Source organism: Lithobates pipiens, unplaced genomic scaffold (genome assembly GCF_037356315.1).
Source record: "Lithobates pipiens isolate NorthernLeopardFrog02 unplaced genomic scaffold, aLitPip1_a1.2 Scaffold_13, whole genome shotgun sequence".
NCBI lineage: Eukaryota > Metazoa > Chordata > Amphibia > Anura > Ranidae > Lithobates > Lithobates pipiens.
In genome coordinates, this window is record NW_027507718.1 from 27,251,689 (window position 1) to 27,267,645 (window position 15,957).

Consider the following 15,957-nt stretch of genomic DNA (forward strand, 5'->3'; position numbering starts at 1 on the left):
TTCCATTTCAAAATGATCGCTTGCACAGTGCTCCTTGGGATGTTTAAAGCTTGGGAAATCTTTTTGTATCCAAATCCAACTTTAAACTTCTCCACAACAGTATTACGGACCTGCCTGTTGTGTTCCTTGGTCTTCATGATGCTCTCTGCGCTTTCAACAGAACCCTGAGACTATCACAGAGCAGGTGCATTTATACAGAGACTTGATTACACACAGGTGGATTCTATTTATCACCATCAGTCATTTAGGACAACATTGGATCATTCAGAGATCCTCGCTGAACTTCTGGAGTGAGTTTGCTGCACTGAAAGTAAAGGGGCCGAAAAATTTTGCACGCACCACTTTTCAGTTTTTTATTTGCTAAAAAAGTTTAAAATATCCAATATATTTCGTTCCACTTCACAATTGTGTCCCACTTGTTGGTGATTCTTCATAAAAAATTAAAATTTTATATCTTTATGTTTGAAGCCTGAAATGTGGCAAAAGGTTGAAGGGGGCCGAATACTTTCGGAAGGCACTGTAGATAGATATAGATATATACTGTATATATATATATATATATATATATATATACCGTATATACTCGAGTATAGGCCGACCCGAATATAAGCCGAGGCCCCCAATTTACCCCCAAAAAAACTGGCAAACTTATTGACTCGTGTATAAGCCGAGGGTGAGACATGGCTGTCCATCCCTGTGTGTGTGTCCGTCCATCCCTGTGTGTCCGCCCATCCCTGTGTGTGTGTCCGTCCATCCCTGTGTGTCCGTCCATCCCTGTGTGTCCGTCCATCCCTGTGTGTGTGTCCGTCCATCCCTGTGTGTGTGTCCGTCCATCCCTGTGTGTGTGTCCGTCCATCCCTGTGTGTCCGTCCATCCCTGTGTGTCCGTCCATCCATCCCTGTGTGTGTGTGTGTCCATCCATCCATCCATCCCTGTGTGTGTGTGTGTCCATCCATCCATCCATCCCTGTGTGTGTGTGTCTCCATCCATCCATCCATCCCTGTGTGTGTGTGTCTCCATCCATCCATCCATCCCTGTGTGTGTGTGTATCCATCCATCCCTGTGTGTGTGTGTCCATGTGTGTGTGTGTGTGTGTGTGTGTGTGTGTGTGTGTCCAGCCTACCTGTGTCCCGAGCCTGTGTCCCGTGCCTTGCCTCCGTCCCGTGCCTTGCCTCCTTGCCTCTGTCCCGTGCCGTGCCTTGCCTCCGTCCCGTGTCGTGCCTTGCCTCCGTCCCGTCCCGTGCCGTGCCTTGCCTTGCCTCCGTCCCGTGCCTTGCCAGGATCGCCGCTCTTCGTCGGCGCCTCGGCGGACATTCTACCATTCAAACGCCGCGCCTCCGCCTCCGCCTTCGCCTGTGATAGGCGGAACACTGAATTTCCCAGCAGCCTGTGTTCCGCCTATCACGGACATCGTCTCATCCTCGTCCGTAGTACGAGGATGAGACGATGTCCGTGATAGGCGGAACACAGGCTGCTGGGAAATTCAGTGTTCCGCCTATCACAGGCGAAGACGGAGGCGGAGGCGCGGCGTTTGAATGGTAGAATGTCCACTGTCTGTCTGCTCGACACGCTGATCGAGCAGGCAGACAGCGATGACTCGAGTATAAGCCGAGGGGGGCACTTTCAGCCTCAAAAAAGAGGCTGAAAATCTCGGCTTATACTCGAGTATATACGGTATATATATATATATATATATATATATATATATATATATATATCTCCGCTGTATATAGATAGATAGATAGATAGATAGATAGATAGATAGATAGATAGATAGATAGATAGATAGATATAGATATATAAGTATCTCACAAAAGTGAGTACACCCCTCACATTTATGTAAATATTTTATTATATCTTTTCATGTGGCAACACTGAAGAAGTTACACTTTGCTACTATGTAAAGTAGTGAGTGTACAGTTTGTATAACAGTGTAAATTTGTTGTCCCTTCAAAATAACTCAACACACAGCCGTTAATGTCTAAACCACTGGTAACAAAAGTAAGTACACCCCTAAGTGAAAATGTCCAAATTGGGCCCAAAGTGTCAATATTTTGTGTGGCCACCATTATTTTCCAGCACTGCCTTACCCTCTTGGGCATGGAGTTCACCAGAGCTTCACAGGTTGCCACTGGAGTCTTTTTCCACTCCTCCATGTCGACATCACAGAGGTGGTGGATGTTAGAGACCTTGCACTCCTCCACCTTCAGTTTGAGGATACCCCACATATGCTCAGGTTTAGGTCTGGAGACATGCTTGGCCAGTCCATCACCTTTAACCTCAGCTTCTTAAGCAAGGCAGAGGTCATCTTGGAGGTGTGTTATGGAGTTATCATGTTGGAATACTGCCCTGCGACCCAGTCTCTGAAGGGAGGGGATCATGCTCTGCTTCAGTATGTCACAGTTCATGATTCCCTCAATGAACTGTAGCTCCCCAGTGTTGGCAGCACTCATGCAGCCCAGGCCATGACACTCCCAGCACCATGCTTGACTGTAGGCAAGACACACTTGTCTTTGTACTCCCCACCTGGTTGCCGCCACACATGCTTGACACCATCTGAACCAAATATGTTTATCTTGGTCTCATCAGACCACAGGACATGGTTCCAGTAATCCATGTCCTTAGTCTGCTTGTCTTCAGCAAACTGTTTGAGGGTTTTCTTGTGCATCATCTTTAGAAGAAGCTTCTTTCTGGGACGACAGCCCAACACATTTGATGCAGTGTGTGGCATATGGTCTGAGCACTGACAGGCTAACTCCCCACCCCTTCAACCTCTGCAGCAATGCTGGCAGCACTTGCATGGCTATTCCCATGATATGACGCTGAGCACATGCACTCAACTTCTTTGGTTGACCATGGCGAGGCCTGTTCTGAGTGGAACCTGTCCTGTTAAACCGCTGTATGGTCTTGGCCACCATGCTGCAGCTCCGTTTCAGGGTCTTGGTAATCTTCTTTTAGACTAGGCCATTTTTATGCAGAGCAACAATTATTTTTTTAAGATCCTATGACAGTTCTTTGCCAAGAGGTGCCATGTTGAACTTCCAGTGACCAGTAAGCGAGAGTGAGAGCGATAGCACCAAATTTAACACACTTGCTCCCCATTCACACCTGAGACCTTGTAACACTAATAAGTCGCATGACACGGGGATGGAAAATGGCTAATTGGGCACAATTTGGGCATTTTCCCTTAGGGGTGTACTCACTTTTGTTGCCAGTGGTTTAGACATTAATGGCTGTGTGTTGAGTTATTTTTTTAAGATGTAATAAAATGCTTACAAAAATGTGAGGGGTGTAAAATAGAACATGGTAGAGAACAGAAACTAAAAAATGCAAAGAAAAGCGCATCTGGTACATTGAAACTCAAAAGAATCAGTTGTAGATCTAGTAACATCAAACAGATCTAGTACAAAATGTGTAACAAAATTAAAGTGAATACAAAGGGGTATAATCAGAGGGCTATAACCAAGAAGTAGTTGAAAACTGAAGATAAGGGACTGAAATTTTGGGTTGATATGTGGGTTTTAGGTTGGGTTTAGGGATGTGATGGCATACTCAGATTTGTCCCACAAATCCCAAACTCTATCAAATCTGTCCACTGCATCATCTACCTTGGCTGTCATGTGTTTCATTCTATGCATTTCGGCAATAACCTGTAATAATTGATATTGAGATGAGGGGGTGGGGGACAACCAACATATTGGGATAACTAGCTTGGCAGCCAGCAAGATAAAGGAGGATAATTTATTCAAAGATTTCCCCAGTCCAGAGAAGTGGAGACCCATAAGGAGATGTAACGGATCCAGCAGAAGAGAATGCTCAAATATACGCTGAAGCAGAGACATCATCATGAACCAAAAGGGCACAACTAATTCCCATTGCCAGAAGATGTGGTAGTGGGTGCCTCTAGATTTACCACATTTCCAACAAAGAGGAGAGAGGGAGGGGTCATAATGATGCAGTATTTCTGGGGTCCTGTACCAGAAGAGTAGTATTTTAAGTGCTGTCTCTCTCTGCATCACATGCCTGGATACTTTGTACGTCCAGATCTTAGCCTATTGAGGGAGGGAGATTGCTGTTTGGGTGTTATGGGCCCATTTTCGCATATAAGTGTGTAAGTCTTCAGAAAGTAGAGAGGACACATGCAGTAATTGATACATGGTAGAGATTAGCTGCGTTTGATGGGGGCCTTGGGTACAAATGAGTTGAAAGGCCATTGGTTTAGGTAGAGTATGGGTCAGAGAGAGACTTGATAGGTTATGACTCACTTGGAGATATGAGTAGAACAAATTGTTGGGTATCTGGTGCTTAGATTGGAGTTCTGCAAAGGTCCAGAGCTTTTGGGTAATTGAATGATCAAATTGGCGGAGCTGAAACAGACGTGCTTAAGCCCAGGGAAGCATTCAAATGTGGGATAGACTATCTGGGATTAAAGGATTGTAGAGTACATTGGAGAGGGGGGCATGACAAAGAGAGAGAGAACCTTGTAGCACATGTATGCCATATCTATAATGAGAACAGCATAGGACCCAGACATAAACTTTTAAGTTTGGGATCCTGGTGCAGTGGGGGTGACCAGACTAGGGAGCAGGGATGAGTAGAGAACAGAGAACCCATCTCAATATCCGGCCACCTATTTGGCGGTGAAAGGCTAGACCAGGATACCACTGCATGAAGATGTGAGGCCAGGTAATGTTTGTTTGTTTGAGTGTTAGCTGCTTTTTATTCACTATGTTTTCACTGTGGTTTAGCACAGTATTTTCCCCCATTTGTACACAGGTAATATTTGTGAATGTCTGGGGCCCCCAGACCCCCTCGGTTGTGAGAGAAGATCACTGAGCTTACTACTCTGTGTGCCTTATTCCCCCATATGCATCTTAGGAACCACCGTTTGATCAGTTTCAGTTGAGACATGGGTATGGAAACTGGCAGGGTCTCAAAAAAGTATAGTAGCTTAGACATGACCGACATTTTCTACACATTGATTCTGCCTAAACACAATATTGAAAGTAAATTCCAGCTAGTTAACATGGCATTGATGTCCTTAAACAGTGGTGTGTAGTTGGTTGAGTACAGGGAGGAGTAGGTAGGGGTAATTTGTACGCCTAGATATTTAAAAGATGAGGTGCACCAGTGATATTGGTATGAGCTTTTTAGAAATGTTAGATCTTCCTAGAGGGGATTCAGTTTGCATTGTGTGCTATACAAGTATTTCATTCATTCATTCCATGGGGATATGTAAAGACAAGGCTTCTGTTTAAGAGGTGTTGATATTGTAACCAGATAGGGGGCTAAACACAGAAAGGAGAGCGTGTAGGGATGGGAGGGAAATGTAAAGGGTGGGTGAGGGTCAGTAGAATATGCACGAATAGGGATAATTTATATTCCCTATGGCACATTGGAAACCCTTGGATATCAGGATGGGACCATATAGCTTCTGCCATGGGTTCCAGACAGAATGAATAGGAGTGGGGATAGAGGGCTGCCCTGTATGGTATCAGTTGACATAAGGAAGTAAATTAGGCCATTTGGACCTGAGATGAGGGGTTGGAGTAGAGGGCTGATGAAGCAGATATAAATAGACCGTGAAACCCAAATTTGGAAAGGGTAGCAAACATGTAGGGCCAGCTTAGTCTATCAAACGCCTTCTGCGTACTCTGTTCAGCATATCAATGATATTGATCATGCACCTAGCTTTGTCCCCAGCGTGTCTACTAAGGACTCTATCAATTGGTCTCTATCAATTAATTTGGTTAGGAATTGGGATAAGCAATTGGCCAGAATTTTGGTGAAGAGTTTGTAATCCGAAATTTAAGAGTGCAATTGGTCAGGAGTTGTCTGGGATAGAGGGGTCTTTATCTGGTCTAGGAATGGCCAAGATATAGTAATGAAGAAAAGGTTGGTGGGGGGCCTTGCCCTGTAGAAGAGAGTTGTATAAAGATAATAGGTGAGATGACAAGATCTGTGAAAATGTCCTGTAGTAGAAATAGGGGATACCGTCTGGGCCAGGGGATTTGTGTAGAGGCAGTAATGGGGCGTTTAAGATGCGTAGGTCCGGTTCGGTCAGTTTTGGTAGTTTTATGTCTGACAGAAAAGTCTCAAATGTCTCCTGATCAAATAGGGAATGGAGTTCTAGGGTTAAGCAATTGCAAAGTTTAGCATAAATGTCACCAAAAACTCGAGTCATGATTTGTGGGCAGTGGGTGGGGGTCCCATCAAATTGTTTAAGGTGATCTAGAAGGGATTGAAAGGGCCTAGGGTTGAGTCTAGAAAGGAACATCTTATTTGGTTTGTTGAACTTGTAGAACTTTTGCTTAGCCTATAGGAGGGATATCTCTTTAGCTGACATTTCCAAGGGCTTTAGCCTGTTTCGTAGTGAGGTTACTGTCCCCAGCCAAGCCACCATGGGAAAGTGAACTAGGGAGTACTCAGCTGTTTGCAATTCGGCCAGTAAGGATGATTTCAAGAGGGCGGCATCCTTCTTTCTACTGGAGCCTATTAAAATACATTGCCCCCTGAAATATGCCTTGTGAGCTTCCCATATAGTGGATGGACTGGAGACAGTGCCTACATTGAGCTGGAATTATTCTGTCAGAGCAAGGGAAAGTACATCTTTAGTTTTGGGGTTGTTTAGCAGTGATTCATTAAGCCTCCAGTGACACATTTCTTAGGGTATGCAGTGGTGAGGGAAAGGTCTAGAGTCAGGGAGTCCTGTTCCGGCCTAATTCAGCTGACACTGTGTTGGTGTCAGGGCTGGCTTAGCCCTTCCTTCTTTGGGCTGGCTGCTCAGCTGTCGGCTAATTGCCAGCTCTCATCTCTCCCCGCAGTTACCAGCTGTTCTTGATCCTACTCATCTGACCTGCCTACTTAAAGTTGTCCAGCTCACTTCATCTCTGCCTTCGCCTTGGTCACATCACGAGAAACCATCTCCTGTGGGTCTGTTTAAAGACTGGCTTACTGACATCCCTTCTGGCTCCTTATCCTGCTTGCTGTTGCTCCAGTTCGATCCTTGACTTTTGGCCTGACTGATTATCCGATCTGGTTATTGAACTCTGGACTGGCTGACTACTCGATCCGGTTACTGGACTCTGGCTATGCTTTGACTATGCTTACTCTATTTACCTTTTTATTAATAAACAAGTGTGATTTAATTGTACTTTTGTCTCGGTCTTGTTCATGGTTTCTGACAGTTGGGTACGAGAGGGGCCGTCACAAAAAAGTGGTCAAGTCTAGAGAACATTTTGTGGGGGGGGGGGGGGTGGGGAATAGAATGGAAACTGTTTTCTAGTAGGGTGTTTAATACTCCAAGTGTCAAACAGGTGGTGGGCATGTGTCCGTTTGCGAAAGGATGTGGATAAAGATTATGCTGGGCGGGGTAGTTTAGTGCGGAATAGGGATCTCCTATCTCCTGTAGGGGAGACTATGGCATTGAAGTCTCTACCTATCACAGTGAAGGGCTGTGAGAAGTGTTGTAGCTGTTCAAATGCTTCAGTTAAGAATTTGATCTGACTTGAAATACATCCTTATTTGTAATAGGACAAGACATATAAACACATTGCATTATTATGTAGCGATCCTGTGGCACTGGATCTGGAGAGGGCAGGAGCGTCTAATCAGTATTGCAATGCCAGCCTTACCAGATGAGTCAGATGCCATGTGAGAGATAGGAAAATATTTGGATGCAAATTTAAAGGAACCTCCAAATCCAAAGGGACCTCTGAATCAGGATCACATCTGAACCAGAGGCCCTGAACTCCTTAAAAGGCAGCCATCATTTTTTTTTATGGAGTTCAGGCCTTTCACATTCTATGACAACAGCTTCAGAGCCATACCCAGGTAGTAAAATGTAGCCAATGTAGGTATAGGGCAACAGGTAGCTTCCCAACAGTGGGAGTATAAGTTAATAGCCTTGTATTAATCAGCATACCATTCTGTACTGTGGAAAACATTAGAAAAATGGCAAAGGTAGAAAAGTGAAAGAAAGAAAAAGAACATAATAACAGAAGAAAAAAAACAAGAAAAAGTCCAAAAAAGTTGAGGATGTGCAGCTGTGAAATAACAAAAAGGCTGGGTTGTCCTAAAAAAAGTAGACCTAATAACATGTGTAGGCCTGAGTCACAGCACAGACTCAGGAGTAGGGATGAGCTTCGTGTTCGAGTCGAACGTACGTTCGACTCGAACATTGGCTGTTCGGGCATTCGGCGAAATCCGAACTCTTAGTCCGTTCGCATCAAAATTCGTATGGCGCGCGCGGACCACAATGCACTGCGATGGCGCAGTGCATTGCTGGCTCATGATTGGCCAAGCATGCACTGTGACCCCGCATGCTTGGCCAATCGCAGCGCCAGCAGCGAGGAGAGCCATGATTGGCCACAGGCATCCTGCCTGTGGCCAATCATAGCTCAGGCTGTGTAGTGCACGCCCCACACTATATAAGGCCGCCTTTGAGGCGGCCTCGTGTAGTGTGTTGGCATCTGAAGCAGTGGGTGTTCTGTGTACCTTCAACACAGTTACACACCAATCGTTTTTGGCTAATTTCCTATCTTGCTCTTGTGTAGTGGTTATTGTCTGTGCCCTGACCGCAGTATACACCACTACACTATATTCACCTCACCTATATAGCTAGCTAGTGATCTATCTTTAACCACTTAACAACCGCCCATTGCCTATTAACGGCTTCAGGGCGGTTGTTTAACTCTGAGAGGCCGTTAATTAACGGCCTCCCAGAATTCTGCTCTCGCGCGCCCCCTGGGGCGCGCACTCGAGAGCATCCGTGACCGCCGGGTCCACAGGACCCGGCGCATCACGGTTCACGGTAAACGGCCGCTCGTCGCGGCCGTTTACCACGTGATCGCTCCGTCAAATGACGGAGTGATCACTTGTAAACAAACCGGCGTCATGTTATGACGCCGGTTCCTCCCTCCCCTCTCTGTACCGATCGGTACAGCGGAGGGGAAAGAGATCGGTGTCAGCAGCGATGTGGGCTGCATCTGCAGTGCCCACATCGCTGCTCACCGAATTTAACCCCTCAATTCCCTGCCAATACTCTGCAATACCAGTGCATACTCTGCAGTACCCTGCCATTACTCTGCAGTACCCCCCATTACTCTGCAGTACCCTGCCTTTACTCTGCAGTACCCCCCATTACTCTGCAGTAACCCCCATTACTCTGCAGTACCCTGCCATTACTCTGCAGTACCCCCCAATACTCTGCAGTACCCGCCATTACTCTGCAGTACCCCGCCATTACTCTGCAGTGCAGTACCCTGCCATTACTCTGCAGTACCCTGCCATTACTCTGTAGTACTCCCCAATACTCTGCAGTACCCTGCTATTACTCTGTAGTACCCCGCCAATACCCCGCCAATACTCTGCAATACCAGTGCATACTCTGCAGTACCCGCCATTACTCTGCAGTACCCCGCCATTACTCTGCAGTGCAGTACCCTGCCATTACTCTGCAGTACCCTGCCTTTACTCTGCAGTACCCTGCCATTACTCTGTAGTACTCCCCAATACTCTGCAGTACCCTGCTATTACTCTGTAGTACCCCGCCAATACCCCGCCAATACTCTGCAATACCAGTGCATACTCTGCAGTACCCTGCCATTACTCTGCAGTACCCCCCATTACTCTGCAGTACCCTGCCTTTACTCTGCAGTACCCTGCCATTACTCTGTAGTACTCCCCAATACTCTGCAGTACCCTGCTATTACTCTGTAGTACCCCGCCAATACCCCGCCAATACTCTGCAATACCAGTGCATACTCTGCAGTACCCGCCATTACTCTGCAGTACCCCGCCATTACTCTGCAGTGCAGTACCCTGCCATTACTCTGCAGTACCCTGCCATAAATTGCCATACCCAGCCATACTCGGAGATACCCAGCCATACTCGGTGATACCCTGAAATACCCAGCCATAGACGGCCCCCACCCCTCACCGCCCTCCGATGCTTCTACCAACTCGCCAGTACGATCAAAGCCAGAATCTTTTTTTTATTTTTTATTTCAGGCTTCCCAGCCTAGAGGTGACCCCCAGATTTCACTGTAAAGAGGACCTGTCACCCCATATTCCTATTACAAGGGATGTTTACATTCCTTGTAATAGGAATAAAAGTGATCAAAAATATATTTTTGGGGAAAAAAATGTCAAACTAAAATAAATAAAGTAAAATGAACAATAAAAAAAAATAAAAAAATTAAAGCGCCCATGTCCCCATGTGCTCGCATGCAGAAGCGAACGCATGCGTAAGCCCCGCCCACATATGAAAACGGTGTTCAAACCACACATGTGAGGTATCGCCGAGAACGTTAGAGCGAGAGCAATAATTCTAGTCCTAGACCTCCTCTGCAACTCAAAACATGTAACCAGTAAAAAAAAATTTATGAAGAAAAAATTACTAATCTGCTAAATTTTATAACAGAAACAAAGAAAAATTCATTTTTTCGCAGAATTTCCGGTCTTTTTTCTTTTATAGCACAAAAAATAAAAAAACTGAGAGGTGATTAAATACCACCAAAAGAAAGCTCTATTTGTGTGAAAAAAAGGACAAACATTTCATATAGGTCCAGTGTTGCATGACTGAGTAATTGTCATTCAAAATGTGAAAGCACCAAAAGCTGAAAATTGGTCTGGTTATTAAGGGTGTTTAAGTGCCCAGTGGTCAAGTGGTTAATAATAGAGCTTGCAGTCAGTAGTGTTAGGAGATAGTGCGTGCTGTCTGCGTGCTCTGTACCCAGTACATACCGCTATAATATAGGGCAGGCCCCTACTTTCAAACATCCAACTTACAAACATCTCCTACTTGCAAACGCAAGGAGACAGCAGCAAGTGAGATGAAAAAAGACGGATGGCAAAACAAATTATACAGGGGTGATAACCCTTCCCTATGTTTTCCAAAAAGCTTAAAAATAGTTTTTTTGACTGGAGCTACACTTTAAAAATGTACCAGTTGAAAATTACAAACAGATTCAACTTAACACAACAAACCTACACAGTCCCGTTAAAATTAGCACTTTCCATTTCGAACGTTCGAGTCCCATAGACTTCAATGGGGTTCTAACGTTCGTAACGAACGTGGGGGCCGTTCGCAAGTTCTGGTGCGAACCGAACTGGGGGGTGTTCGGCTCATCCCTACTCAGGAGTCCTCGGCCGCAGCCAGAGGACAAATGGGGGAGCAAGGCAGACTCCAACTGGTGAGAAACACAGGATTCCGCTGTGCTGCTCCAGTAGTGGTGTTAACAGACAAAAGACTCCATAGTCAACCTTATATAGAGAATCAGAGATTCCAACAGAAGGAAGTAGAAAACAACAATGTAAAACACCCCGATGGTAAAAGAGGACAAAAGAGAAACAAAGAACTTCATCTTCCATCATTGGCAACAAGGTGTATTGGAGCAAATCAGACCCGTGAAAAGGGGTTGTGGGGATCTATGATCCCAAGGAAAGAAAAACCTCCTTAATGACGACTCACGGGGGATCAAGTGGGTTGCCTAGGCCATTGAGGGCATTGAGGAGTGGAGTAAGCCTTTGATCGTTTTCCTCACACTGGGGTCCAGATCGATGATGGAGCTGAAGGAAGTCGGGGGTAGTCGGAATTGGTTGCCCTTCATCCCCAGGTAATGGTGGTAGGCCCAGGTTTTTGAGGAAGGTATCTCCTTCTTGCAGATCCCGGAGGGTATGTTGGACACCATTCTTAGTTGCACTGAGGCAGAACGGAAAGCCCCAGAAGTAAGGGATCTTGTGTAGTTGAAGGAGAGAGGTGATGGGACGTAGTGAGCGCCTTTATCCAGGGTGATTGGAGATAGTTTGCTAAATATTTGAATTCTGTTCCCTTTATAATCAATATGGGATTGGTTGTGGGTAAGCAGGGTCAATGCCTCTTTAGTCTCAAAATAGTGGAACCGCAACACTATGTCTAGTGGTGTGGCACCTGCAGGAAGTTTGGGAGCCAGAGACCTGTGGGCCCAATCAAGGCGCCAGTCTATGTCCACTATGTCAGAAGCAAGGTGGTTGAACAGGCTTAATAATTATGGGCTGATGTTATTGTCAGCCATATTCTCTGAGACCCCGAAAATCCTGAGATTTTGAAGCCTTTCCCTGTTTTCCAGGTCTTTTTGGTGAAATTGTATCAGGGACATAGGGTTTTTAAGAGAGGCCTTTTCCTTTTCCAGGGCCTGAACATACTGTAATGTCTCATCAAACTTTGTTTCTAAAGTTGCTGTGCTTTAAGCAAGCTGGTTATTCTCCCCTCTGAGTTCCCTAAAAATTTTCCCCACCTCTTGGGCTATTCCCCTTGTGATCTGCTGTGTTAGAGACTGTAGTTTGACATCAAGCAGTTCAGGGATTAAAACAGACTGAGAGGGTGAAGGGAGATGCGAGGGAAGGGCTTGCTGGGAGTTGTCGTCCGCCATCAAGGTGCTAACGTACTCCTCCGGGTCTCTTTGTGTAATCGACACTGGGGTTTGAGGCCTAGTCAAGTCCATTGTGACTACTAGCTGCTGCACTTGTAGGGTCCGATAGTAAATTTGTTGGTCCCCGATCTTTACCATGGGGTGCTAGGAGGCTCTAGGGGTCTGTATGTCTTACCTCTGTGGCAAATGTATGCCGATGTAGCTGTGCAGGGGTCATGGAGAGCAGAGCGGGTCTGGAGCTTATAAATCACACGCCCACCATCTTCAAGAGCCTCGCATGCACCCCAAGAAAAATTATTTATTTGCTACATTTTTAACAAACTAAAAAAAAAAACATTTTTTTTCAAACATTTTCTGTATTTTTTTAATTTATATAGCATAAAAACTAAAAACCCAGTGGTGAATAAATGCCACCAAAAACAAGCTCTATCTGTTTAAAAAAAGATGAAATTTTGTTTGGGTACTGTCTTGTCTGAGTGAGTAATTGTCATTCAAAGTGTGAGAGCTCCGAGAGCTGAAAAATGGCCTGGATGGGAAAGGGGTGATAGTGTCTTGAAGTGGTTAAGGAAAGTATAACTAGACTAAACAATGCTTTCTTTTTTAATTGTCTGGAGTTCCATTTTTAACTTATGCTCATAAGCGAGTGAATATTGTGAAATAGGCTTGCCATAAATCTAAAATATGTTTTATTAAAGCCCCTTCTGGATCTCTACGTTGTGGAAATAGGAAAATGGCAGTGTGCTGCCAATAATTTTTACTCAATAATGCAGTAGCTGTGTTGCAGAAATAGGCAAAGCACCCACACTGCAGCATACCACAATGCACATACTCTGTGATGTGGTGCTATGTGTGGGAACAAAATGGGTTAAGTCTGTTTTTACATTTGTTAAAATATACTGCCTTAAAGCGGGAGTCCACCGGGACTCCGCGTTTTTTTTTTTTTTAAAAGCCAGCAGCTACAAATACTGCAGCTGCTGACTTTTAAAATAGTGACACTTACCTGTCCAGCGCGCCCGCGATGTCGGCACCCGAAGCCGATCTTTAGATCGTCTTGTGGGGTGCTGCCGCCGCCATCTTGGGTATGGGAATCAGGAAATGGAGCCTTTCGGCTTCATTTCCCGGTTCCCTACTGCGCATGCGCGAATCGCGCTGCGCAATAAGGATGGTCCCCGCTGCCTCTGGGATCTGTGTGTTTCCCAGCAGGCAGCGGGGCACTTGCGGAAAGGGGCGGGCACTTGCGGAAAGGGGCGTAATCTACGCCCCTTTCCGCAGAGAGCTATCCCGGAAGTGGGTGCAGAATACCTGTACTGTACAGGTATCTGCACCCCCCTCCCCCTGAAAGGTGCCAATTGTGGCGCCGGAGGGGGGGAGGGTTCCGATGAGTGGAGGTCCACTTTAGGGTGGACCTCTGCTTTAATGTAGCATATCTTAATAATGCATGTTCATTAACCCCTTCATGCTGGCAGTATGCCTATATACGGCCTCTCGGAGTTTGGACCTTAATGCAGAGCGGCCGCATATATGCATACCAAAATGTAGACAGAGCTGTGCCAAGAGCGCACACCCTGATCATGTGACTGCTGTGTCAGCCAATCACAGCGGTCATATGAATAGAAACCCTGTCCTGACTCCCGGTATCAGAAACCTCTTAAAGGGTCAGGAGGTGCTGGTGTTAAAGGGATAATGTAGTTAACAGTTTGAATAGTCCCTTAGGCTCAAAATAGATATACAGCCAGATAGATAATGTAGTGGCAATCTTCACTTTACCTATCCACTTTACCTGTAAAGCTGTTGTGTAGGATGCTTTAATTTGACTGTGCAGTCCAAAAGACACTAAACTTAGATCAGGCATTAATCAGCACTCAGTAACTGACCTTGTCTGACACCCCCAATTCCTCTGCGGTACAAGTCTGTGTGAAGACACTTGTGCTGATGAGTGTCTGTTACACAGCTTGCCAATCCTTTCACTGAGAAGAAAATATTTTTGAAGATATTTGCAAGCAAAAATGAATAACGCATCATAACATGCGTGGGTACAGGACTATAAAAGTGATAAAAATAAAAGACTTCAATTGAGCTGATATTATATTAGAAGAAAGAAGGTCATATAAAATAAGGACGACTTCACAAAAGGACAGCAACACAATAAATAGTGTTTCACAAGCAATTGAGTAGCATGCAATATTTACAAACTATATGGCTGTAGATGAAGCTTTATAGTATAAGCATATACTGTGCTCAACACAGCTTTTTTATTTTATTTTAAGGCTACTTTCACACTGAGGCGCTTTACAGGCGCTACATGGCTAAAAATAGCGCCTGTATAGCACCCGTAAAGCTCCTCTCCTGTGTCTCCAGTGTGAAAGCCTGAGGGCTTTCATACTGGAGTGGTGCACTTGCAGGACGGACAAAATAGTCCTGAAAGCTGCATCTTTGCAGCGCTATAGGAGCAGTGTATTCACTGCTCCTCAAGCGCCCCTTCCCCATTGAAAACAATGGGGCAGCGCAGCAAACCCGCCGGCAAAGCATGTTTTAACCCTTCTTCAGCCGCTAGCAGGGGTTAAAATTGCTCCACTAGAGGCCAAATAGCGCCGTAAAATTGATGGTAAAGCGGCGCTAAAAATAGTACCACTTTACCGCCTTCGCTAAAAATAGTGTTGATTTACCGCCTGTGCCCACCCCAGTGTGAAAGTAGCCTAAACATAAGCAGAGGTGGATTTATAATCTCATATCGAGGATGTTCAAATGAAACAATCACAAAAAAACACATTAATAAACAAAAGATTAAAGTTTCTGACTTGGCAACGACCAAATAATGTTAATTGTGGAATATGCACTGGCTGGGTAAACTGTTTTATCAGTGTTAGATATAATTGAACAATAATATTTTTTCTGCATGACAATATTTAAATGAATATGCCTGATAATAATTGGGTTTAAGTAATGTACACCACTAAGACAGCTTTCTGTATAGTTTTAATTACAAGGCTCTTGTTACAAGTACAGAGCTAGAAGGAGGAACATGTTAAGATGAGATGCTTGTATCACTTTCTGTGCTATTAAAAAAGAATGTGTCTTAGGAAATAGCAAGGATCATTAGTGGCCTTTCTATTATTAAGCTATTTGTACCACAATGGTAACATGCCGTATAGTCAGAGATAGTATTTCAAATGGAACTGTAATAACCGACTAAATAACTCTAGGGAATCGTCATGAGTGTTGTATTTTGGTAGACAAATTGAATAATGCTAAGCTTGTCACACAACTAGTATAAAAATCTATATACAGATATTTAGAAAACATAGACTGGGACCTGGTCTCGGCTTGATAAACCTTGACCAAAGGCAAAATATTCAATAAATTTCCACTAGCAATTTTTGTCATATCAATCAAGGCATTATTTTGTACCTTTCAAAACATTTCCTTCAGCTAAATGCACACATATAATATATACTGTATATAAAGTGTGGTTATCAGATGGTTGATGCCTTATGGGAAGTATAAACTTAACAAAATATAAAAAATGAAAGTAAATGTTTCAAAT